Source organism: Salmo salar, chromosome 03, assembly GCF_965601325.2.
Source record: "Salmo salar chromosome 03, fSalSal1, whole genome shotgun sequence".
Lineage (NCBI taxonomy): Eukaryota > Metazoa > Chordata > Actinopteri > Salmoniformes > Salmonidae > Salmo > Salmo salar.
In genome coordinates, this window is record NC_138293.1 from 24,580,758 (window position 1) to 24,607,619 (window position 26,862).

General features: G+C 40.6%; 1 protein-coding gene across 9 annotated transcripts in view; it reads left to right on the forward strand.

The window, feature by feature from the left end:
• LOC106599413 (astrotactin-1) overlaps positions 1-26,862 on the forward strand; it is a 282,536-nt gene that overhangs the window by 175,864 nt on the left and 79,810 nt on the right. The gene's annotated exons all lie outside the window — the stretch shown is intronic.

Genomic DNA, 26,862 nt, shown 5'->3' on the forward strand with positions numbered 1-26,862 from the left:
TTAACCAAGTTAATTCTTCCCTAAAGATCTGTACAGCTGTAATTCAGACATCAAAACATTTCTCACCATCACAGTTATATACATCCCACTGAAGACACTCCTCCTTCTCTCCAATCCTTACATCTTATTCTTACATCGTATGGTTCTACAGGAAGAGGGTAACAAGATATTAAACCCTTATTACTCCCTTAAGGGAATCTGACCTCACCTCCTGACCTCAACCCCTCCTTCACCTAATCCACAGATGTCCATCTGTCTCCCCTATATCAGCACGTTGCTCCTCCCGTCCACCCAACAAATTCCAAAGCCATCTGTCTTTCTTCAGAGAACCATTAACTTCTGACATAAAACCCAGTCTCTTTCACTCCTTTGATTCTATGCTTCTTTCCTATAATTTATTTAATATCTCAATGTTCAAAGTTTAGCCGATTCCAACAGTCCTTCCTCTTGAACAATAGCGTCCTAATGTTCAATTTACATAAACTTGGAAATTACTAATAAATGGATAAACAATGATAATAAAACATGAATTTAACAAACTAACAAATGGAACAAATAATGAACAAACATTCACTGGTTTTCAAATTCAGAGACTTATGGCCTCTGTACTATGATCACACCATTTTATTTCCATCTATCATCACACAACAAAATGCCATTCCAGCTGAATCTGCGGTCTCGTTCTATGTCAGATGGAGAAGCTTTTAGTTTCTCCACTTCCCCCTTCTGGTTCCTAAGAGAGTAATAGCACAAGACTTGGAAAACAACAAAAATACATAAAACATAACAATATTAACAATGTGATAAGCTATGCATAATTATATATGCATGAAAACCAAAGTCTGAGACCCTGACAATTCCCACTCTCACTTCACCTGACTCTATGCCTCCCGGATACTTTCCTGATGGGTTCCACAAAAATGAAAGCTCTACAAAGCTTCCTCATGCTTTCGCCCAGTCTTCCCCTTTAGACCCCAGGTTCCGAGAGGTGTTCCCAAGTCATGTCATTTTCACTTTGTTCCCCATCTCCTCCATTTCACCTGATATGCAAGTGCATATCCCTAATCAACGTTACATCCTTTTGAGGTAACTCAGCACAGTATATGATTTCACATCAATGCCTTCAACATTTTATTCAGAGTACAATTACCCCTCTGTCCTCTATCATATGATGCATTAACCAATAAAGCAGCTAACCCAACACAACTATGATGTTTAAAGTAGCTCCCAGACCCAACCCATCTGTATGTCTTACAGTGGAATCTAGTCTCTCTCTCTCTCTCGCTCCGCTTCCTCTGTCATGATGTGTTCACTCACCCATTATGCAGCTGGACCTCACTTCACGTGAGAACTATGCACCCCCCCAAGGAGAGACATGACGATATTTACCGCTGCAGGTACTGTACGGAGTAGTGTGTGTCCCAAACCAATGCTGTCCCAACACCCCCCACCTGGTGTCTCTTGATGTACACTCAATCTCCAGTATTCAGCCCGTGACCTTGGTTATATCTCTGCTTTCACCTGAGGATATACACACTGCAACACATGGGTCATTTCCTGACAACATAATTTGTGATATTTGAATAACTGCATCCCCTTTCCTCCCATCGGTCCCCCAGTTACCAGATACCAATCCACGTGACATGAGTCATCATTAACTGATATCCCAACAATGCTGCTAAAGTAAACATTGCTACTTCCAACATGGCCCATGACGATAGTCTCACAATATCCCTCATTTGCGCAGTAGTCCAATTCCATGTTATCAATATAGCATCCTTCGCTACTAGTACTGCTCCTTCAATTACTGTCCCTACAGTGCCTGCCGTGAGAATACCTCCTGCATGCAATCTGTCAAATGTTCGCCGGCTGTTAGAAATTGGAGAAAAACAAAATGAGTTGGGAATAATATCCAACCTAACAAAACTCTGAGTCACAGGTGTCCTGAAAGTTTACCATAGTGTCGGAAATGCCACCACTATCTATTCTACTCTCACCATGATCTAGGTATGTGTAATGTTCAACTAAATCCCCATATTGTGTACAGTTAGTTGTCCTCCCTCTTCTATGAACTATCTCCTGCAACAATATACAGTCTCTGGGAATGATACTCCTCTATCATTACATATAACCTATAACACACTATACTCCTAATGCATTTTCTACAGTTTTAAACATTCTCAAATCAGTTAGTCAATATACATCATTCCCTCCTCTGGAACATTGAACACCCTCATGTTCCACGAAACCTAAAAACATATTGACTTGAAAAGAAAAGAGAAACAAAGTACATGTTTAATAACTTTGCACCACTCATTGATGCAATGTAACATAAAAATTCTGAATACAGGGTAAAAAAAAAGAGTACAAAAAAACATGAATGTTTGTCCCAAGCTATCATCCAGTGATTCCCCTACCAAACCACCTCCCTTCAGGATGACACTTAGAGATACGTTTCTGGAGACTCTCTCGGCCAAATAAATGTTATCAGCACCCCCACCCCTCATCGTGCTTTAGCAATTCTCTCTCGCTGTATCCCAAATACAACTAAAACATTTTATGAATTATCCAACCCAAATTTAGAAGGACTGACCTCAGTGCTTACTTTGAGTCTAGGGCTCAAATTCCAGTTTATCAATTTAGCACACATCATCCCTGTTAGAACATACATTTATAAACAACTTTTTATTGCCCTTCTTAACTCTTCTCATTACAGCCCCCCTTTGTCCCTGTTTTCCTGTCATGAGTGGCCTGGTAATGAAAGATCAGTATCTCAATGCATTCTCAGTCTAAATGGGTAGCAGGGCATACAGTGAGGGGAAAAAGTATTTGATCCCCTGCTGATTTTGTACGTTTGCCCACTGACAAAGAAATGATCAGTCTATAATTTTAATGGTAGGTTTATTTGAACAGTGAGAGACAGAATAACAACAAAAAAATCCAGAAAAACGCATGTCATAAATTTTATAAATTGATTTGCATTTTAATGAGGGAAATAAGTATTTGACCCCCTCTCAATCAGAAAGATTTCTGGCTCCCAGCTGTCTCTTATACAGTTAACGAGCTGAGATTAGGAGCACACTCTTAAAGGGAGTGCTCCTAATCTCAGCTTGTTACCTGTATAAAAGACACCTGTCCACAGAAGCAATCAATCAATCAGATTCCAAACTCTCCACCATGGCCAAGACCAAAGAGCTCTCCAAGGATGTCAGGGACAAGATTGTAGACCTACACAAGGCTGGAATTGGCTACAAGACCATCGCCAAGCAGCTTGGTTAGAAGGTGACAACAGTTGGTGCGATTATTCGCAAATGGAACAAACATAAAAGAACTGTCAATCTCCCTCGGCCTGGGGCTCCATGCAAGATCTCACCTCGTGGAGTTGCAATGATCATGAGAATGGTGAGGAATCAGCCCAGAACTACACGGGAGGATCTTGTCAATGATCTCAAGGCAGCTGGGACCATAGTCAACAAGAAAACAATTGGTAACACACTACGCCATGAAGGACTGAAATCCTGCAGTGCCCGGAAGGTCCCCCTGCTCAAGAAAGCACATATACATGCCCGTCTGAAGTTTGCCAATGAACATCTGAATGATTCAGAGGAAAACTTGGTGAAAGTGTTGTGGTCAGATGAGACCAAAATGGAGCTCTTTGGCATCAACTCAACTCGCCGTGTTGGAGGAGGAGGAATGCTGCCTATGACCCCAAGAACACCATCTCCACCGTCAAACATGGAGGTGGAAACATTATGCTTTGGGGGTGTTTTTCTGCTAAGGGGACAAGACAACTTCACCGCATCAAAGGGACGATGGACGGTGCCATGTACCGTCAAATCTTGGGTGAGAACCTCCTTCCCTCAGCCAGGGCATTGAAAATGGGTCGTGGATGGGTATTCCAGCATGACAATGACCCAAAACACATGGCCAAGGCATCAAAGGAGTGGTTCAAGAAGAAGCACATTAAGGTCCTGGAGTGGCCTAGCCAGTCTCCAGACCTTAATCCCATAGAAAATCTGTGGAGGGAGCTGAAGGTTCGAGTTGCCAAATGTCAGCCTCGAAACCTTAATGACTTGGAGAAGATCTGCAAAGAGGAGTGGGACAAAATTCCTGTTGAGATGTGTGCAAACCTGGTGGCCAACTACAAGAAACGTCTGACCTCTGTGATTGCCAACAAGGGTTTTGCCACCAAGTACTAAGTCATGTTTTTCAGAGGGGTCAAATACTTATTTCCCTCATTAAAATGCAAATCATTTTATAACATTTTTGACATATGTTTTTCTGGATTTTTTTGTTGTTATTCTGTTTCTCACTGTTCAAATTAACCTACAATTAAAATTCTAGACTGATCATTTCTTTGTCAGTGGGCAAACGTACAAAATCAGCAGGGAATCAAATACTTTTTTCCCTTACTGTATACCACCACCCCCCCACCCCCTTTTCCTTCACCCGGTGTCTTCTTCAGATATCGTTTACAGTTCATTTTCCCAACGGCACATGTAACTTTTGCCTATCACATTTCATGGCTCTTGATAATGTCCCGATTTTAATATATTTCTCCCAAGTACACGTGTCTCTCACCTGAGCTTGTTCTCTCTCCACGCTCACTCCACACGCTCTTTCAGCACCCCGGCCCTGGTTTATGGCTAGGACTCAGATAGGAGTGGTAAAAGTCACTGTCTCTCATTGCACGCCTTTGTCGCTCTTTCTTCAGCCGATTAGGGAGGGTTTTGAGGTCTACACACACTGTCTATGGTCAAATTATTCCTACCATGCATTAAGACACGATCTGACGTAACCTTCCATGATAACCTAACAAAAACACAGATCATAACAACAGTTAAGTTCAATACATTTCTGTTTCAGGAAACCAGACAAACATTGATTATATGACGAATTATGACATTAACCTTTTCTTAATAACATCTCCAAGACAAATGTCAAAGAGCATAACATAATGTTACCGCTAAAACTATTTTCAAAATTAGTCCATACTCCCTTATTCTACTGGCGATCTCTCGGAAGAGTTACTAGATTATGAAGTTAGCACCCTAACCCCTCGCAGAATTCCCAGTCCAGGATCCCAATCTGGTGAAATTTGTTTTCAAAACAAAAACACAACATGAAATCAGCAATACCAGACAAACATTGACTATATGACGAATTATGACATTAACCTTTTCTTAATAACATCTCTAAGACAAATGTCAAAGAGCATAACATAATGTTGCCGCTAAAACTATTTTCAAAATTAGTCCATACTCCCTTATTCTACATACTCCCTTATTCTATCACAATCCATTTGAAGTAACTGTCATCCCTTATTAACATATATTTTCCTTTCTATTTGCAGCCTGAACACAGTACCACTGTATAAGTACCCAAAGACCAGGACCTCAGGGAACTGGTAATTTTCCCTTTTCAAACACGTGATAAAAAAAACATGTTAAATCAACAATAAACAAATTCGAAAAACTAATCAACTTAGAATTACAACTCTTATAACTCCCTACGGAAAAAATTATAATATCCTAAATGAAATGTACAATTTCGATAGAGAATGGTGTTTCTCATGAATTTTATAATGAAATCCCCCTGTTCTGTTAATTTCTAATGAGGTTGATAATTTCTCATTAGGAATTTTTAGTATACAGGGCTTTCGACACCTTTAAAATATTTCCTCTCCATTTCTTTCCGTCTTTCGGAAACCATTTAACTACCTCTTCAAAAAATGTCCATCCTCCTGCACACCAAATTTAACTGAATTGAAAATACCCCATCCAATAAAATCACACAACACGGCGACAGTGTCTCTCCACTGAGTAACGATTCACTGGTCTCCTTTTCCCCATGATTCTCCATAACCACCACACCACATAAAAAAATTAAGTTCATTTTAGGTTTGGTGACCCCTCCACCCTTTCGTCCATTCTAGAATCCTATTCCAGAATAAGACGACATCAAACGTAAATTTATTTCAAAATAAAACCACATAAAATGTCTCATGATTTTTTTTTAAAACAAGTCTTCTCAGTTTGCAAGGAGTGTTTGGCCATATCATTTAAATGTGTTACCTTTTAGAATCCATTCCCCTGGCATTTCGCCTAGAATCTTCAACCCAAAATACGGTTTCCTATGTCAAATTTAGCCAATTTCTCATCGTAAGGAATCCGCAATATTTACATGTGGTTCACTAACACTTTCTCTCACCAAGGCAGCCGCCTTAGCCATTTCGTCTGCTTTACGATTACCTATGGCGATTTTATCTGTACGACTAGTATGAGAATCACATTTCACGACTGTTAATTTACTGGGTAACTGACATGCTTCTAATAATGCCTCTACCTCCAGACCATTTTTTTTATTGCTGTTCCCGTCGCTGTTAACATGCCCCGTTGTGACCACAATGTACCGAAATCATGAACTACTCCAAATGCATACCACACACAGCGTACCCCGTTACTCTCTTCCCTTCTGTGTTCATGTAACTAGCCATCTGTATACAATTTTTTTCCCGATTCCAATGCTGTTTCTTGCAAATCAGGCCTAGGTTTTGGAGTAATCTGATCTGGGTCACATGAATGTGATTCACCCTCCCCAGGCAACGGCATTAACGACGCAGGATTTAACCTGTTTGGGATAGGGGGCAGTATTTTCACGGCCGGATAAAAAACTTACCCGATTTAATCTGGTTACTACTCCTGCCCAGAAACTAGAATATGCATATAATTAGTAGATTTGGATAGAAAGCACTCTAAAGTTTCTAAAACTGTTTGAATGGTGTCTGTGAGTATAACAGAACTCATATGGCAGGCCAAAACCTGAGAAGATTCCATACAGGAAGTGCCCTGTCTGACAATTTGTTGTCCTTCTGTAGATCTCTATCGAAAATACAGCATCTGTGCTGTAACGTGACATTTTCTAAGGCTTCCATTGGCTCTCAGAAGGCGCCAGAAAGTGTAATGGGGTGTCTGCTGTCTCTGGGCGAAGAACAGCAGGATAATTTGTTAGTGGTCAGCCTGGGAACAGTGAGACTGAGAGGCGCGTTCACAAGAATTCTCCATTATTTTCTTTCAGCCTTTAAATGGAATATTATCGCTATTTTACGAGAAAAATTGCATAAAAATTGATTTTAAACAGCGTTTGACATGCTTCGAAGTACGGTAATGGAATATTTTGATTTTTTTTGTCACGAAATGCGCTCGCGCGTCACTCTTCGGATAGTGACCTGAACGCACAAACAAAACAGAGCTGTTTGAATATAACTATGGATTATTTGGAACCAAAACAACATTTGTTGTAGTAGAAGTCCTGGGAGTGCATTCTGACGAAGAACAGCAAAGGTAATCCAATTGTTCTTATAGTAATTCTGAGATTAGTGAGCACCAAACTTGGTGGGTGTCAAATTAGCTAGCCTGTGATGGCCGAGCTATCTACTCAGAATATTGCAAAATGTGCTTTCGCCGAAAAGCTATTTTAAAATCTGACACCGCGATTGCATAAAGGAGTTCTGTATCTATAATTCTTAAAATAATTGTTATGTTTTTTGTGAACGTTTATCATGAGTAATTTAGTAAATTCACCAGAAGTTTGCGGTGGGTATGCTAGTTCTGAACATCACATGCTAATGTAAAAAGCTGTTTTTTGATAAAATATGAACTTGATTGAACAAAACATGCATGTATTGTATAACATAATGTCCTAGGAGTGTCATCTGATGAAGATCATCAAAGGTTAGTGCTGCATTTAGCTGTGGTTTGGGTTTTTGTGGCTTATATGCTTGCTTTGAAAATGGCTGTGTGTGATTATTTTTGGCAGGGTACTCTCCTGACATAATGTAATGTTTTGCTTTTGCTGTAAAGCCTTTTTGAAATCGGATAATGTGGTTAGATTAACGAGAGTCTTGTCTTTAAAATGGTGTAAAATAGTCATATGTTTGAGAAATTGAAGTTATAGCATTTTTGAGGTATTTGTATTTCGCGCCACGCTCTACCATTGGATATTGGTGAGGCGTTCCGCTAGCGGAACGTCTGTCCCTAATTAAAGCACCAATCTTATGAATTTGTACGTTTTCCAGATTTAACATTATCTCCCAGTTTGTCCATCTTGCACTAGTAACATGTTGTGCTTCCGTGCTGTCCCTTATGGTTGCTACTGCGTGTGTAACATACAAATCTACTTTTTGACCCATTGTAATGGAAGCCGTGTTAAGCAACACCATTTCTGTCGCCTGAACCGCCCGAAGGTACGGTGGCATTCCTCTTGGCTCTCTTGGCCCTTTTTTCGTAACCATCGCGCTACAATGTTTTTCCTGTTTATGAACAACATTTTTTTAAAGGTAATTTTAGGTTTGGCAATCCCAATGCTGGCACTTGACACAATTGCTTCTTTAACTCGACAAATGCTTCCTCACACTCTTGATTCCACTCTATCCTCTCATGGGGACCCTTCCCCCCTTTTGTCCACTCTAAGTGTCTCAGCAATTTCAGAGAAATTTCAGCCTCCCTGAATTCTTTATTAGAGTTGAATTCTCCGTCAGCAGGAAAATGTTGTCCAATTTTATCAAATTGGCTAAACTTTTCCCATATTCCAGCCGAATTGGTAGAATGCTTGTGTGCTTCTTTTAGCGCCTCCATGGCTTTATTAAAATCTGCTAGCTCTATCTTACAGGGAGAAACGGGTTCGTTTGTCGCCATATCAATAGTTATTATTCCCTAAACTCTCCCGACGGTTTTCAGGGTATTTTAGATTCCTTCACTCCCATCTATAATACACACCTTCTATTAAGTATTTTCTAAGATAGCACAACACACTTCCCTGGATAATAATTAATTGGTCACAGCACTTAATACATTGTATTAGAACCGATACCATAAACGTCTGCGAATCTATTACTGGAGAATACGGATGATTTAATGCATTCCTCCAATATCGCTACTATTGATAACACACATCACCAAAATTATTCACACTTGTCTTCCTATTTCCATATAATCTGCCATGGTTCACTGCCCCCACAGGTCACAAAACACACACACACTCACACCCTGCGCTCTCACGGCCACTGCGACTGGGCCTTTTGCCCTTCTAATGGGTATATTAACCGTTACACTATTGTTTTACTCTCCACAGGACTACCCTGTTCAGGACTTCCCTTCTCTTCTATGAGATTCTACCCTCCACAGGATCTATCCTGCTCGGGACTTACTATATACTTTATAGTACTAGCATATTCCACAAAGCTACGACCGGTCGTTACACAATGAGCCTATAGATTTAAACTTAGGCTCTCCAGGTCCGCATCCCATAATTAGTTCAGCCAACGATTCTCATCTCCCCAAGACGTCAAAATGAGTGGAAACAGATATAGGAACTAGCCTACCTTGTTTTTTGCCAGCTCTGCTCCACTGATCTGGACTCTTTGGTTTGACTACAAATCGTGATGAATCCTGCCGACAACGCCATCTGTTAGGTTCTTATTTTTCAGAGTAAGTAACTCACTGACACTAGAGAAGCTTTAACCAAGTTTAATTCTGCCCAAAGGATCTGTACAGCTCTAATTCAGACAGCAAAACATTTCTCACATCACAGTTATATACATCCCACTTAAGACACTCCTCCTTCTCTCAATCCTTACATCTTATGGTTCTACAGGAAGAGGGTAACAAGATACTAAACCCTTATTACTCCCTTAACTTCTTTGGGGTAGGGGGCAGTATTTTCACATCCGGATGAAAAGCGTGCCCAGAGTAAACTGCCTGCTACTCAGGCCTAGAAGCTAGGATATGCATATTAGTAGTAGATTTGAATAGAAAACACTCTGAGTTTCTAAAACTGTTCGAATGATGTCTGTGAGTATAACAGAACTCATATGGCAGGCAAAAACCTGAGAAAAATCCAAGCAGGAAGTGGGAAATCTGAGGTTTGTAGTTTTTCAAGTGATTTCCTATCCAATATACAGTGTCTGTGGGGTCATATTTCACTTCCTAAGGCTTCCACTAGATGTCAACAGTCTTTAGAACGTTCTTTCAGGCTTCTACTGTGAATGGGGAGAGAATAAGAGGTATTTGAACCAGGTGTCTGGAAAAATGAGTTCATTTTCATTTCTGAAGACAAAGGAATTGGGAATATTATTGAAGATTTATAATAGAAAACATCCTAAAGATTGATTCTATACATCGTTTGACATGTTTCTACAAACTGTAATGCAACTTTTTTGACTTTTCGTCTGGACTTAGTGCATGCGCCTTCTGCATTTGGAATAGTGATCTGAAGGCACGAACAAAAAGGAGGTATTTGGACATAAATATGGACTTTATCGAAACAAAACAAACATTTGTTGTGGAACTGGGATTCCTGGGAGTGCATTTAAAATCTGACACAGGGGTTGCATTAAGGAGAAGTTTAGCTTTAATTCTATGCATAACACTTGTATATTTTATCAACGTTTATTATGAGTATTTCTGTAAATTGATGTGCTCATTCACCGAAATGTTTTGGAGGCAAAACATTTCTGAACATTACACGCCAATGTAAAATGGGGTTTTTGGATACAAATATGAACTTTATCGAGCAAAACATACATGTATTGTGTAACATTGAGTCCTGGGAGTGTTATCTGAAGAAGATCGTCAAAGGTTAGTGATTAATTTTAGCTATGTTTCTGGTTTTTGTGACGCCTCTCCTTGCTTGGAAAATGGCTGTGTGGTTTTTCTTGTCTAGGTGCTGTCCTAACATAATATAATGGTATGCTTTCGCCGTAAAGCCTTTTTGAAATCGGACACTGTGGTTGGATTACGCTAGCGTCCCACATACCCTAGAGAGGTTAAGGGAATCTGACCTCACCTCCTGACCTCAACCCCTCCTTCACCTAATCCACAGATGTCCATCTGTCTCCCTTATATCAACACGTTGCTCCTCCCGTCCACCCAACACATTCCAAAGCCATCTTTCTTTCTTCAGAGAACCATTAACTTCGGACATAAAACCCAGTCTCTTTCACTCCTTTGATTCTATTCTTCTTTCCTATAATTTATTTAATATCTCAATGTTCAAAGTTTAGCCGATTCCAACACTAGGAAAAACTCCCTAGAAAGGCAGGAACAGTGGTTATAGAGGGTGTAACAGCACAGCACCTTAGGAGTAAATATCAGTTGGCTTTTCATAGCCGATCATTCAGAGGTTGAGACAGCAGATGCGGTAGAGAGAGAGAGTGAGAGAGCGAGGGAGAGAGCGGGTCAAAACAGCAGGTCTGGAACAAGGTTGCACGTTGAATAGGTCAGGGTTCCATAGCCGCAGGTAGAACAGCAGAAACTGGATCAGCAGCACGACCAGGTGAACTGGGGACGGGGACAGCCAGGGGACACCCTAGGGAGAGAGAGCGAGAAAGAGATGGGAGAATTAGAGGGAGCATACTGTTGGAGACTGTGTGACTTGAGCTTGTTTTAATTACATAATGAGCCTGTTTATAACTGCATAAACAGCTTATTAGTAGTATCAACTTGTTATTGGTTAGGATGTTGGCGCTTGTGTGTGTATTATTGCAGTGACAACGGGAAGTACAGCAAGTGTCTGTCTTTCCAGACATGTTCTTGCATTTTTGTATATTCATATTGCTAAGGAAGTAGGTAAAAGGAAACAGTCAAGTGTCAGTTCCTGGTAAGCTAGGCTAGTCTCTTTGGAACTAGAGTAAGGAGAGATGTGGAACTCAACATCGAGGTTGAGGTGAGAACAACAGTTGAAGAGAGAATAAACCTCTGAGAGAGGGGCCCACCCAACAACACTCTAACTGAAGTCTTGTCTCACACACACACACACACACACCACACACACACACACACACACACACACACACACACACACACACACACACACACACACACACATATATATATATATATATATATATATATATATACACACACAGACATATATATATACACACACACACACACACACACACACACACACACACACACACACACACACACACACACACACACACACACACACACACATCCCTGCCCACAAAGGTTCTGGGCACAGGCTGGGCCACAACAGTACCAATAAGAGAAACAGACTCAGTTCCTGCCCAGCAACAGAGACTGATTGTTTATCTTAAGACATACAAGGAGGTATAAATATGTGCTTAAGTGACTTGTATGTTGTGCTATGCAGCCGCTACATCCTGTTGGGTGTAATAAATCTAGTTTGAGCTACCTTTGGGGTCTGTCTGGATTTGTACCAGAACTTAGAACCTAACAATACTTAAGATCACACAGGACACCAGATAAGACAGTAGAATTACACCAGATAAGTCAGACTGACCCTAGCCCCTCGGCATAAAAGACATTTGCAGCATAGATACTGGAGACTGAGACGGGGAGGGTCAGGGGACACTGTGGCCTCGTCCGACGATACACTCAGACAGGGCCAACCCGGCAGGATATAACCCCACCCACTTTGCCAAAGCACAGCCCCCACACCACCAGAGGGATATTAACAGACCACCAACTTACAGACCACCAACTATAGCCCAGTAAGATCTCCCCCACCGCACAAGCCCGAGGGGGCACAAAACCGGACAGGAAGATCAACTCACTCAAATCGAGTAGAGAGAAAAAGTCTGGCACGACGATGGCATGGGAGAGCACTAGCAAGCCAGGGCTTCAGTCCCCACAATAGGGTCAGAGGCAGACAATCCCTGTGAAGAGAAGGGAGCCAGCCAGGCAGAGACAGCAAGGGGGGTTCATCACTCCAGTGCATTGCCATTCACCTTCGCACCCATGGGCCAGACTACACTCAATCATAGGACCTACTGAAGAGAAGAGTCATAAGTAAAGAATTAAAGGTCGAGACCGAGTCTGTCTCTCACATGGGTCGACAGACCATTCCATAAAAATTGATTTCTATAGGAGAAAGCCCTGCCTCCAGCTGTTTGCTTAGAAATTCATAGAACAATAAGGAGGCCTGCGTCTTGTGACCGTAGCGTGCGTGTAGGTATGTACGGCAGAACCAAATTGTCAAGATAGGTAGTAGCAAGTCCATGCACACACACACACACACACACACACACACACACACACACACACACACACACACACACTTTATAGATTAGCAGTAAAACATTGAATTCCGCCTTAGCCTTAAATCAAGGCAAAGGGTGGCTACTTTGAAGAATCTCAAATATATTTTGATTTGTTTTATATTTTTAGGGTTACTAAATGATTCCATATGTGTTATTTCATAGTTTTGATGTCTTCACTATTATTCTACAATATAGAAAATAGTAAAAAATTAAGAAAAACCTTTGAGTGAGTAGGTGTGTCCAAACTTTTGACTGATACTGTAGGCCGATTGTTTTTTTACATTTTCCGGGCCAAGGTTTGGCTTTTTCAGGAGAGGCTATTTTAAAGCTATTGGAGACGAGAGGAGAGGATGTGCTAGACAACCTTTTTAGCATGGCTGTGCTGCGGTCATAGGTATGAGGTGGAGCCAAGCACCGTGGATCAGCACAGCCATGCTAAAAAAGTAATTTTTCACAACTTTGTGTGTACAATTGATTTTCTACAAAGGGTTACCAATAAGTAAAAAACTTTATTTTAAAAATGTATTCATAGGCTACTATTTCATCCCTTTCATCATTTAATTTCATCATGCAAAAATATTGGCCTTGTCCCAACACATCTATGGTTGCTAGCCAAGCCGGCTGTCCGTTCATTCTATCAGTTTGGTTTCCAGAGAAATCGTGAAGTCTTTTTGTTCTATGTCTATGGACGCGACCCAGTTGTTCGTTCTAAATGTCCGTTGCCATTCTGGCTGGCAATGCTCTTATCACTTGCTTGCTAGCTACCCAACTATGGCTAACACAGTCAAGTCAAACCGTGCAGCTAGAATAACAGCAAAGCAGCTGCATTTCATTTCATTTGACCTGTTTTTCTATTGATATTTCTTTGTATATATTCATAATAATGATGCTAATTCATGATTTAGAACATGTCTCAACCAATCACAATTCTTGTCTTGACCAAACCGTTGTAGAATACTAACACTTTCTTAGTGAGTTTGGTACACATCCGCCGGATAGGGAGCCGTTTATTATGTTCAACATACTGTAGGAGGTCCAAGAACGGAAGTAGTTTAGTTGGAATAGGGTCCAGTAGGCAGCTGGAAGGTTTAGAGGCCATGACCATTTTCGTGAATGTGTTGAGAGATACAGGATTAAAAAACTTGAGTGTCTCCATTGATCCGAGGTCCTGGCAGTTTTGTGCAGACTCATGGCAACTGACATCAGTTAGAGTTTCTTTCCCTGAAATGCTACTCTGTCAGCAATCCATCTTTTTACCTGTAGCTGTTTCCCCACACAGACAAATGCAGGTAAGTAATAACCCCTCTTTCCTCAGCGTCTCAGTCCAGTAACTCCACCACCACTGTTCCCGTTTGTTGTTTTAGTTTTTTCACTGTTGAATCGACCAATTTGCCTTCTTCCCAAGGACATGTCCTCATCATTTACCGAATGTTACCACTTCTGAATGATTGAGTTTTCCACCTGCATGAAAACTCCATTATTCTTTATTTTCTCACTCTGTGACACCGGTACAGACACTATTACATGATTAGATACAAAATGCAATGGTTTTTGAAAAACTGCCATTTTGTGAATTCACTTTACACAGCATAATCTTCGTTATTCTGCAAATTATGAGACTGAAACAATGGTACTACTGTATATGAACATTTTGATTCTTGGGATATAGGCCTAAATTTAAAAAATGCACTTCTAAAAATCATCACCATCTGTTAATCTCCTTTCTGCCTCCATAAAAGTCCTGCCCTTTTGGTGGGAGTAATGAGCTCACTGGAGACTATGGTGATCCATGTTCTAGCCTTTGCTCCAAATATCAGAGCCCCGCTGGATTTGGAGTGAGTCTGCTAGTAATTTCTGCATGTTTTGAGAGTTCCGTCAGCAGACATAATAAGACTTATTTATATGTGGCAATGTATGAGATTTTATGGTGAAAATAATTACTCACTTGGAGGTTAATCTTTTTGATAATTTTTTTCATCCAAAATGTGGCCCAAATGTATATTTGGCCAAATACACTCAACAAAAATATAAAGACAACATGTAAAGTGTTGGTCCCATGTTTCATGAGCTGAAATAAAAGATCCCAGAAATGTTCCATATGGTAAAACAGTTTATTTCTCTCAAATTTTGTGCACAAATATGTTTACATCCCTGTTAGTGAGCATCTCTCCTTTGCAAAAGATAATCCATCCACCTGACAGGTGTGGCATATCAAGTAGCTGATTAAACAGCATGATCATTACACAGGTGGACCTTGTGCTGTGGACAATGAAATGCCAATCTAAATTGTGAAGTTTTGTCACACAACACAATGCCACAGATATCTCAAGTTTTGAGGGAGCGTGCAATTGCTATGCTGCCTGCAGAAATGTCCACCCAAGCTATTGCCAGATAATTTAATGTTCATTTTTCTACCATAAGCCTCCTCCAATGTTGTTTTAGAGAATTTGGCAGTACATCCAACTGGTCTCACAACCCGCAGACCACGTGTATGGCGTTGTGTGAGTGAGTGGTTTGCTGATGTCAACATTGTGAACAGAGTGCCCCATGGTGGTGGTAGGGTTATGGTATGGGCAGGCATAAGCTACGGACAACAAACAAAATTGCATTTTATCGATGGCAATTTGAATGCACAGAGATACCGCGACGAGATCCTGAGGCCCATTGTCGTGCCATTCATCCGACGCCATCACCTCATGTTTCAGCATGATAATGCATGGCCCCATGCCGCAAGGACCTGTACACAATTCCTGGAAGCTGAAAATGGCCCAGTTATTCCATGGCCTGCATACTCAAGACATGCAACCCATTGTGCATGTTTGAGATGCTCTGGATCAAGGTGTACGACAGCGTGTTCCAGTTTCCACTAATATCCAGCAGCTTCGCACAGCCATTGAAGAGGAGTGGGACAACATTCCACAGGCCACAATCAACAGCCTGATAAACTCTATGCGAAGGAGATGTGTCACACTGCATGAGGCAAATGGTGGTCACACCAGATATTATTTGGTTTTCTGATCCAGCCTAAACTTTTTTTGAAAGGTATCTGTGACCAACAGATGCATATCTGTATTCCCAGTCATGTGAAATCCATAGATTAGGGCCTAATGAATTTATTTACTGATTTCCTTAAATTATCTGTAAATTGTTGCATGTTGCGTTTATATTTTTGTTAGTATATTTGTAACTTTTTCAGTTTTACCTCCATTTAATCTAAACATAAATTCAAAATGTAAAGGAACTTACACCATGCTAGCAGATACCCATAGACGTCCAGTCATTGCGCTAACACTAGTTAGCATTGGCTCGCAAAACTACCTCTAATTTCCTTCATACTGGACACAGAGTCATAAAAATGGTATCAACGAGTTCATCTGACTCTGGGGAAGTAGATAAAGGTCCTCATTGCTAACATTCCGAAGTATCCCTTTAAGGTAAATAATGAATTGAAATTCTTATTTTTTAAATAACTTCCTGTAGGAGTGGATGCTTGAAAATCCAAAACACAGGCACATTATCATTACATTATAAATAAGAATGCATTTTTCAAACAGTGAAGGATATCATATTCAATCCTCAAGATTAATCATAACATTTTAGATGGATATAATATAAAGAACAGATTGCAATTAGGTATGCACAGTGTATGAGACAGAACCTACAACCTCAATAACCAATGAGAAATGAAAAATATAAAATCACTACCACATACAGACAACACCTGAAAATCAACTACAGTATGTCTGAATAATGACCTCCATTAAACCCGAGGTCCATCTGTTTTTAAAAGGCTATGGACCTCTGTCATTTTGAATTAGATCACCTGCTCTCTGGCTCAAAGCTGTGCTCTCATCCACAGAGACTAGTGTCAGGGTCAATCCGTAACATTCAAGCTGAGGCTTTGATTAACACAGACAACAAACTGGAAAAACAGTCCTTATTTATTCAATTTATAGAGCTGCTCAGCCATTAGAACAATGTGTTACTCTTCTCAGACAGTTTGAGGATCAGAGGTTGAGAAACACTGAAAAGTACAGAGTTGACGCAGTACGGAGTTGACTAAATATAGAGTTGACTGATTAGGGAGTATGATTAGGAAGTGTGACTGTCACTGAACCACCTGCACCCCCACCAGCCACCAACCCTCCACTATGATTCTTCCTGGGGGTGACAGAACCAGAACATTTACCACTTATCCAGGACAACATTTCCTCTCTCTCCTCTTACTCTCCTTTTCCCATCATGCCGCACATGCTCTGGCCGACAGGCAGGTCAGAGGGTAAGGCTAAGCATGGCCCAGGTGCCTCTGAAGGCTCTGCAGCCTGAGGCAAGAGCAGGGAGGTAGAAGCGATAAGAAGGGGGTGCTCCCCATAGTACAGGCTGTACGGTGGAAAGAGCCTGTGGGCCTCAGTCCACCCTACATCTGCAGTCCTCTCTCTGTCAGGTGCTGTGTGGGGTTGGTGTCAGGTGGTAGGAAGACAGCTTGCAGAGAAGGCAGGGTGATGAATGTGTGCTGCATGTTCATCGGCGAGACAATTAGAGAGAGCATGAAGCAGATGTCTTCGACTTCAAGCAAGTTGTCTTCAGACATTTTGCAGAAGCAGAAGAAGTGGGCTAATCTCACTTGTCAAATATAAATAACTTGCATATTGCGAGAACTTAGAAGAGGGTTAACAAAGTCTGGCGCTTGCTGCTACAGTCTTTGATGATTAACTTACTGTGTACTTTTTCAAGGAAAATCTATAATGTGCACAGTTGAAAATGATATGCAAACGTTGGCTAGGAAGAGTACCAAATGCTACATAAAACAAGCCTTGAATAGCCTCTGAGTATCAAAGAGATCTGTCTGTATCGAGTGTTATGAATTTTTAAAATATTTTTTTCATTCTGTTGCGACCAGCAAAATAAAGTTCTCAAGCGGTCGAACCCCCAAAAAGTAACATTTTATATCGTTCTTCGCTGTTCCTTTTTAAACCTCTGAAATCAATGTTTTTGTACATTTAGCTCAACATCAAATGACTTTACCGATCAGTGCGGATAGAGCAGCTTGCTATAGAGCGGGCAAGCTGTTGTTGTTTTAAATGCTTTAGACAGACAAGTGTAGGGTGCAAGAAGCCACCTCAATTTTGCGGGTGGAGGAGGAGGCTTGACTTGAAGCGCTGGGTATCTTCTTATGACATGCATTATCTAAATGATCTAAATTGTCTTTGAACTTCTGAGAGTTGGCTTAATGTTAGACCAGAGCTACACTAACATTCAAAAGTTTGGGGTCACTTAGAAATTTCCTTGAAGAGTGAAGAGGTGACTCCGGGATGCTGGCCTTTTAGGCAGAGTTGCATAGAAAAAGCCATATCTCAGACTGGTCAATAAAAATAAAATATTAAAATGGGCAAAAGAACACAGACACTGGACAGAGGAACTCTGCCTAGAAGGCCAGCATCCCGGAGTCGCCTCTTCACTGTTGACGTTGAGGCTGGTGTTTTGTAGGTACTATTTAATGAAGCTGTCAGTTGAGGACTTGTGAGGTGTCTGTTTCTCAAACTAGACACTCTAAATCACTTGTCCTCTTGCTCAGTTGTGCACCAGGGCCTCCCACTCCTCTTTCTATTCTGGTTAGAGCCAGTTTGCTCTGTTCTGTAAAGGGAGTAGTACACAGCGTTGTACAAGATCTTCAGTTTCTTGGCAATTTCTCGCATGGAATAGCCTTCATTTCTCAGAACAAGAATAGACTGACGTGTTTCAGAAGAAAATCCTTTGTTTTTGGCCATTTTGAGCCTGTAACTGAACCCACAAATGCTGATGCTCCAGATACTCAGCTAGTCTAAAGTAGGCCAGTTTTATTGCGTCTTTAATCAGAACAACAGTTTTCGGTAATGTAGTGTAGTTAGCTAACAAGCTTGCAGAGCGCCACCAGAATTAAAATTAAAACACGTCTTATATTTTGTAGTTAATAAATCCAAGGTAAAACGTGACATCTATAGTATCCTTAACTGGCATTGAAAAAGTTAACCTATTCTTCTCTACTAAAAATATCTCTCCATTATTTCTGAATCAAGCTTGTAACATCAGTAGGCTACAGTAGCCTATGCTTCAGGAGGGGGAGTGGCAGGTTGCCTACACATGCACACACACTGGCGAAGACTTTCAGCTGGCAGACACTGGAATACATTTCTGAGTGACAGGTTCAGGGCTTAACATAGGCACTTTGTTGCGTTTTTTGTGGGACTGGGAAAAAATGCCCGGAACATAAAATAATGTTATTAACCAGTTCCTACGCTTTTAAAGTAATGGTTCTGTTCCAAAGCAGTATAGATCACTTTCGTTCCCGGGTTCTGATTTTGTTCCTCGAAAAAAAAGATTTTCCGGTTTTCGGTTCTGTTCCCTGAACTGGTTCCAACCCCTGGTCTTAACAAGGTCCAATATTTTTCTTTATTTATCTCAATATCAAATCATTTCTGGGTAACAATTAAGTACACTATATATACAAATGTATGTGGATACCCCTTCAAATGAGTGGATTCAGCTATTTCAGCCACAACTGTTGCCGACAAGTGTATAAAATCGAGCACACAGCCATGCAATCTCCATAGACAAACATGGCAGTAGAATGGCCTTACTGAAGAGCTCAGTGACTTTCAACGTGGCACAGTCATAGGATGCCACCTTTCCAACAAGTCAGTTCATCAAATTGTCTGTCCTCGGCTGCAACACTCACTGCCTCTGGAAGCAACATCAGCACAAGAACTGTTCATTGGGAGCTTCATGAAATGGGTTTCCATGGCCGAGCAGCCACACAAAAGCTTAAGATCTCCATGAGCAATGCCAAGCGTCGGCTGGATTGGTGTAAAGCTTGCCGTCATTGGACTCTGGAGCAGAGGAAATTAATCATGCTTCACAATTTGGCAGTCCGATGGATGAATCTGAGTTTGTTGAATGCCAGGAGAACGCTACCTGCCTGAATGCATAGTGCCAACTGTAATGTTTGGTGGAGGAGGAATAATGGTCTGGGGCTGTTTTTCATGGTTCAGGCTAGGCCCCATATTTCCAGTGAAGGGAAATCGTAACGCTACAGCATACAATGACATTCTAAATGATTCTGTGCTTCCAACTTTGTGGCAACAGTTTGGGGAAGGCACTTTCCTTATTCAGCATGACAATGCCCCCATGCACAAAGTCCATACAGAAATGGTTTATTGAGATCAGTGTGGAAAAACTTGACTGGCCTGCACAGAGCTATGACCTCAAACCCATCGAACACCTTTGGGATCAATTGGAACGCAATTGGAACGCAATTGGAACGCGGGCCTAAATACCCAACATCAGTTCCCAACCTCAGTAATGCTCTTGTGGCTGAATGGAAGCAAGTCCCCGCAGCAATGTTCCAATATTTAGTGGAAAGTGTTCCCAGAAGAGTGGAGGCTGTTATAGCAGCAAAGGGGGACCAACTCCATATTAATGGCCATGGTTTTGGAATGACATGTTGGACAAGCAGGTGTCCACATACTTTTGGTCTTGTAATCTACCTTACTGTGATTGTTTTAAATATAAATGTTCAAAAAGAAAACAAAATATCTTCTTCACAAAGAGAAATTTCTCAAGAAAGAATTTTGCTACGATTGTCTGGGAGTGGTCTGAGTGGGGTGGGAAAACTGAAAACTAGCTCTTATTAGCAGAGCGGTTTGGAACTCTTTCTTATTGGTCTATTGCTTAATTTAATGTACATCACCAGGCAGGCCAAAACTCTATCCCTCCAAAATTTCAGGCGGTCTTTTTAAAACAGCTCTTACACCAAAAGGGCATTATCATAATTTTCACAATATCATTCCAACCTCATAGTGTGGAAAAATGTATACAACACAGGGGGAAAAAAATGTTGGACTGAACTGGACCTTCAAAGTTGAACAAATATTTTGCAAGGTTTGAATGCCATATATATTTCGCTAGGTTAGAACGCACGCACACACAAAGTTTAATCTCAAACCTAGGCTGTGTGAGGCACAATTTCCTTTCTCAGCAGAAAAACAATCTAAGGCTGTAATATCATCATAAGAGCAGTGGCCTAAAAGATATCATATGAATACCAGTTTAAGTCAGCCAGTTTGAATTTTAACCCCAAGAGGCCATTCAAGGGCTTGTAAGTAAGCATTTCACGGTAAGGTCTACACTTGTTGTATTCGGCGCATGTGACAAATCCAGTTTGATTTGATTTGATTCTGACAGGAGAGTTTCTGGCAACCCAACTCCTATTTTCCTATTGTTATTGTTAGTCCTACAGAGGTGAGGAGTGGGGTTTTGGACAAGACATCAGTTTAAGATTTCTGCCCTCGTTGTCTTGAGTTAATTCAGAGTAATGTTCATCTCTGCTTGTCCTTCGGCTGAAGGGCACTTCCTCTCAACACCCTCTGGACTTTGAGTTAACATAGATGAGCAAACAGCTCACAGGGGCTTTTGGTGACCTTTACTCTTAAGAATTGTGACATGTTTTTTCCCCTTCCTTTGACTTTATCACAATTTTCCTGCTCCTGCATTCGATCAGATCATTGAAGTTTGCTGTTATACAGCTCAATCAAAATAGAAGCATTTGACTGGTTGTTGAATATATTCATTATACAAGTCTTGGAAGTATAAATCATAAAGAATAACTGTGTAAGTGCTTGTGCCTAACAAATGCAGAGCTAACTGGAGAACTCAATGTTCTTGCACTTCATTAACAGTTCATTAAAAGTCAAACTGTGTCTGGCTGTAGAGGACTGCTAGCCAGAGTTTCTTTCCTTTTTGAAAGATAGCATGCGTTTTAAAGAGCTTTACTCAGTTTACACTGTGTTGCTATGTGATTTAATGAGGGCGTGGGACAAAAACATCGTTCCTACTAAGCTTTCATATATCTACAAAGTCAACTGGGATATCTTAGTGGCAAATTCATGACGTTCACAATGCCTTCAGAACTGTGTAAATGCATTGCTTTGCAATCTTCCCACTTGTTGAATCCCTTTTAATTACTGATCAAGGCACATCACTGAGGCACATTACTTATTATTGTATTTGTGCTACGAGTAGCTAAGGGACAGTGTTGTGCATATTAATCGTTTAATGCGTGCAATGGATTTGGATTGGTCTGTTCATGTGATTGTTCGTTAACGATAAAACTTAGTCCAAGACTGCGGTGCCCTATTTCCTACATAGTGTACTAGTTTTGGCTGAGCCCTGGCCAAAAGTAGTGCTGTATGTGGGAAATAGGGTAGGTACCATTTAGTATGCAGACTTGGACCCAGTTTTATTCCAGGGCCCAGCCAAAGGAAGTACACTATGTAGGGAATAGGGTATATACCATTTAGGATTTTAGTTTTATCGTTAATGAACAATCACATCAACAGACCAAGCCTAATCCATGAAACATATTAAACGAAGAAGCCAGGATTATAAAGTAATTTCGACAGAACAATATGTCCTTGTGCGTTTATAAATAAGTAACAGTTGTAAGGAACAAATTATTACTTACTGGGGCTCCATTTTCGACAGGCAAAAAATGTTTATTTACTCCCAGTACATGTAACTGGTATTTATTTCAACAGGATTTGTTTGATACTGTAGTTTTGCATGCAGACGCATACATGTGTTGATTACTTCAAATACCATTAGTGTAGTAATGTAGGTGCATTAACACAAACAACCTTTAACAGGCTATTCCTGCTTATAGTTGATTGCTTCCAAGTCATATTTTATTAATTTGTTTTCGCTTTGGTACTATTTTCAGAAGTTTGTGGTGAATTTTCAAAACTCTTAGAACAAAACTGAAAACTCCAAACTGGTAACACTTGTAACAAAGCCAGTCTTACATTCAAAAACTTTCATTGTGCATTCATTTCATTTGTAGACATCTTTCACCACACAAGCATTGATCCAAAATATACATTTACTGTGAAATAATCAGCAAAACACAACATAATGGTATCTTCTCAATGTAGTTATTTTAACAACCAGTTAATCCAATAGCAAAAATTGTAAGATACATGTTCAAAATTGCCCTTTGAATGTAGTATGCTACAGTTCTGTAAATGACAGTACATTACGCTGTTTTCACATTAGGCAATACACTTGCACTACCCATTAAAATGGACTGAACATTTCTATAATTTCTATCCCATGTGTGATCAAAGGTGTGATCAGTGAAGACATCTTTCACAATGTAATAAAATGAAGGAAATTAAAGAAACATAATGATTAGAAGGCACTAGTTTGGATCAAGCCTGTCTTGAGCATTTGGCCATAGGTTCTCATCGAAATCTCAGTAAACATGCTTTTGGCATGGCGAATCCAAGCCTGAAGGAGGGTGGTTCTCTCATCGGGATGGTAATCATACATCTTCCACCTGTATTGTAATCTTGCATTGTATTTTACAATATTGTGTTTTACGCATGTATTGTAGTGGTCCTATACGTGGCTCAGTTCATAAGAGCATGGCACTAGCAACACCAGAGTTGTGGGTTTGATTCCCATTGCGGTCACATGCCAATACTCTATTAGCCAATGCAATTTTAGTAAAGCCATGTGAACTTACTGTGAAGTAAAATCATAGTAGTCGGCATCATAGTAGTACATTGGAGTATATATCATACTTTGTGTTTCTATTTTACAGACAGATTTCCATTATGTGGTTCTCAAAGTCTGTAGTAGACAGACCAGTTGACATGTAAAATATACAGTGGGGGGGAAAAAGTATTTGATCCCCTGCGATTTTGTACATTTGCCCACTTACAAAGAAATGATCAGTCTATATGTTTAATAGTAGGTTTATTTGAACAGTGAGAGACAGAATAACAACAAAACAATCCAGAAAAATGCATGTCAAAAATGTTATAAAATGATTTGCATTTTAATGAGGGAAATAAGTATTTGACCCCTCTGCAAAACATGACTTAGCACTTGGTGGCAAAACCCTTGTTGGCAATCACAGAGGTCAGACTTTTCTTGTAGTTGGCCACCAGGTTTGCACACATCTCAGGAGGGATTTTGTCCCACTCCTCTTTGCAGATCTTCTCCAAGTCATTAAGGTTTTGAGGCTGACGTTTGGCAACTCGAACCTTCAGCTCCCTCCACAGATTTTCTATGGGATTAAGGTCTGGAGACTGGCTAGGCCACTCCAGGACCTTAATGTGCTTCTTCTTGAGCCACTCCTTTGTTGCCTTGGTCGTGTGTTTTGGGTCATTGTCATGCTGGAATACCCATCCACGACCCGTTTTCAATGCCCTGGCAGAGGGAAGGAGGTTCTCACCTAAGATTTCAAGGTACATGGCCCCGTCCATCGTCCCTTTGATGCGGTGAAGTTGTCCTGTCCCCTTAACAGAAAAACACCCTCAAAGCATAATGTTTCCACCTCCATGTTTGACGGTGGAGATGGTGTTCTTGGGGTCATAGGCAGCATTCCTCCTCCTCCAAACACGGCGAGTTGAGTTGATGCCAAAGACCTCCATTTTGGTCTCATCTGACCACAACACTTTCACCCAGTTGTCCTCTGAATCATTCAGATGTTCATTGGCAAACTTCAGACGGGCATGTATATGTATTCTTGAGCAGGGGGACCTTGCGGGCGCTGCAGGATTTCAGTCCTTCACGGCGTAGTGTGTTACCAATTGTTTTCTTGTTGACTATGGTCCCAGCTGCCTTGAGATCATTGACAAGATCCTCCTGTGTAGTTCTGGGCTGATTTCTCACCGTTCTCATGATCATTGCAACTCCACGAGGTGAGATCTTGCATGGAGCCCCAGGCCGAGGGAGATTGACAGTTCTTTTGTGTTTCTTCCATTTGCGAATAATCGCACCACATGTTGTCACCTTCTAACGAAGCTGCTTGGCGATGGTCTTGTAGCCCATTCCAGCCTTGTGTAGGTCTACAATCTTGTCCCTGACATCCTTGGAGAGCTCTTTGGTCTTAGCCATGGTGGAGAGTTTGGAATCTGATTGATTGATTGCTTCTGTGGACAGGTGTCTTTTTTACAGGTAACAAGCTGCGGTTAGGAGCACTCCCTTTAAGAGTGTGCTCCTAATCTCAGCTCGTTACCTGCATAAAAGACACCTGGGAGCCAGAAATCTTTCTGATTGAAAGGGGGTCAAATACTTATTTCCCTCATTAAAATGCAAATCAATTTATAACATTTTTGACATGTGTTTTTCTGGATATTTTTGTTGTTATTCTGTCTCTCACTGTTCAAATAAACCTACCATTAAAATTATAGACTGATCCTTTCTTTGTCAGTGGGCAAACGTACAAAATCAGCAGGGGATCAAATACTTTCCCCCCCCCCACTGTATAGGTTTACCAAACGTTTAAGTGATCATCAATTAAGAGCAGTCGGATTAAGTAATAGTAAAATGTATTTTAACAAAAGAGAAGATAATCAAATCAAAAGAAATGTGGGCATTACATTGAGAAAGGCAATTACTTTTTATGAACATGTACAGTATTGCAATGTGAAACATGTATTTCTAGATAAGTTTGGTGAAAAAGTGATTGTATGATTTTGTGTGATTTATTTAGTCAACAGGAAATGTGCTAAGAGTTTTGAAACAACTGCCTTTTTGATGATCTGTTTTGACTGTTTTGAAGAGTTGTGAAAATGTACCCCATACTTGTGAAAATTGCACCAAAGCGATAAAAACACTGTAAATGTGTTAACATTTTATCTCACAGCGTTTCATAATGAAATCTATTTTTCTGCTTTGATAATCAGTGCTTGCGTTTTATGTTGTGAATGGGGATCATTCCAGTAAAGCTCCATGCACAACATAGTGCTCTTATACTGTACATCATGTGTGTCCTACATGGTTTAATTAATCTCAAATAATACATGGAGTACAGTATTCTGAAGCACATCAAGTCCATGGTTGAGGAATTGCAAAAATGTTGAAACATCTTTTAGAGGGAATAATAGTTATGTGGAAAAGTCTTGGACATGCCTTGTTTACTGATAATGGTGTATGTGTGTGTGTGGGGGAGGGGGGGAGCAGCTAGTTCCATTGAACTGCTCTGGTGCCACAGCAAATGAAGAGTGATGAGAGCACTGCACGAGGATTTTCATCAAGGCCACTAGCACTTTGAGCAACGTGTTATCAACACAATCCAGGGCTTTGATTGGCTGACACTGATATATGAGCTGTGGGTTTAGCTCATCGTGTATGGATTTCTCTCTCCCTTCGGTGTCTTGAGGCAAAAAGAGAGAGGGTATATAAATACATGATTTCACATCTATTTAAATGTTGCATTAAAGCACAGTCATGCATCAAATGTATGACCCATTTAATAGTGTATCTTATCTTATTAGCCTGGAGATTCCTAAAGTTTAATATAGAAGTTGATGGATTCATTTTAACTGTGCTAGTGAGTTCAACACACTGTTGTGCTTCAACAAAGTCATAGAATATTATTCCCTACTTCTTGCATACTGAATTATTAATCATTATTGACATAAAAGACAGTATAAGCTTTCTGTCCTAGGGGTATATACATTTTTCTGCCTCCTCAAACAGACACTGGGATGATCCAGACTGCTACAAACTGCAAAGCTTCAAATATAGCCCCTCTGAGAAGTGACATGGATTTTCACATAGCTCACGCATGCTGAAGTGATTCCTATGTGTCTGTGCTTGTGAAATAACACAGTATTAGGCACCCACTCTTAAAGAGATACTTCAGGATTTGGCAATGAAGCCCTTTATCTTCTTCGCCAGAGTCAGGTGAATTCGTGGATACCATTTTTATGTCTCTGCGTGCAGTTTGA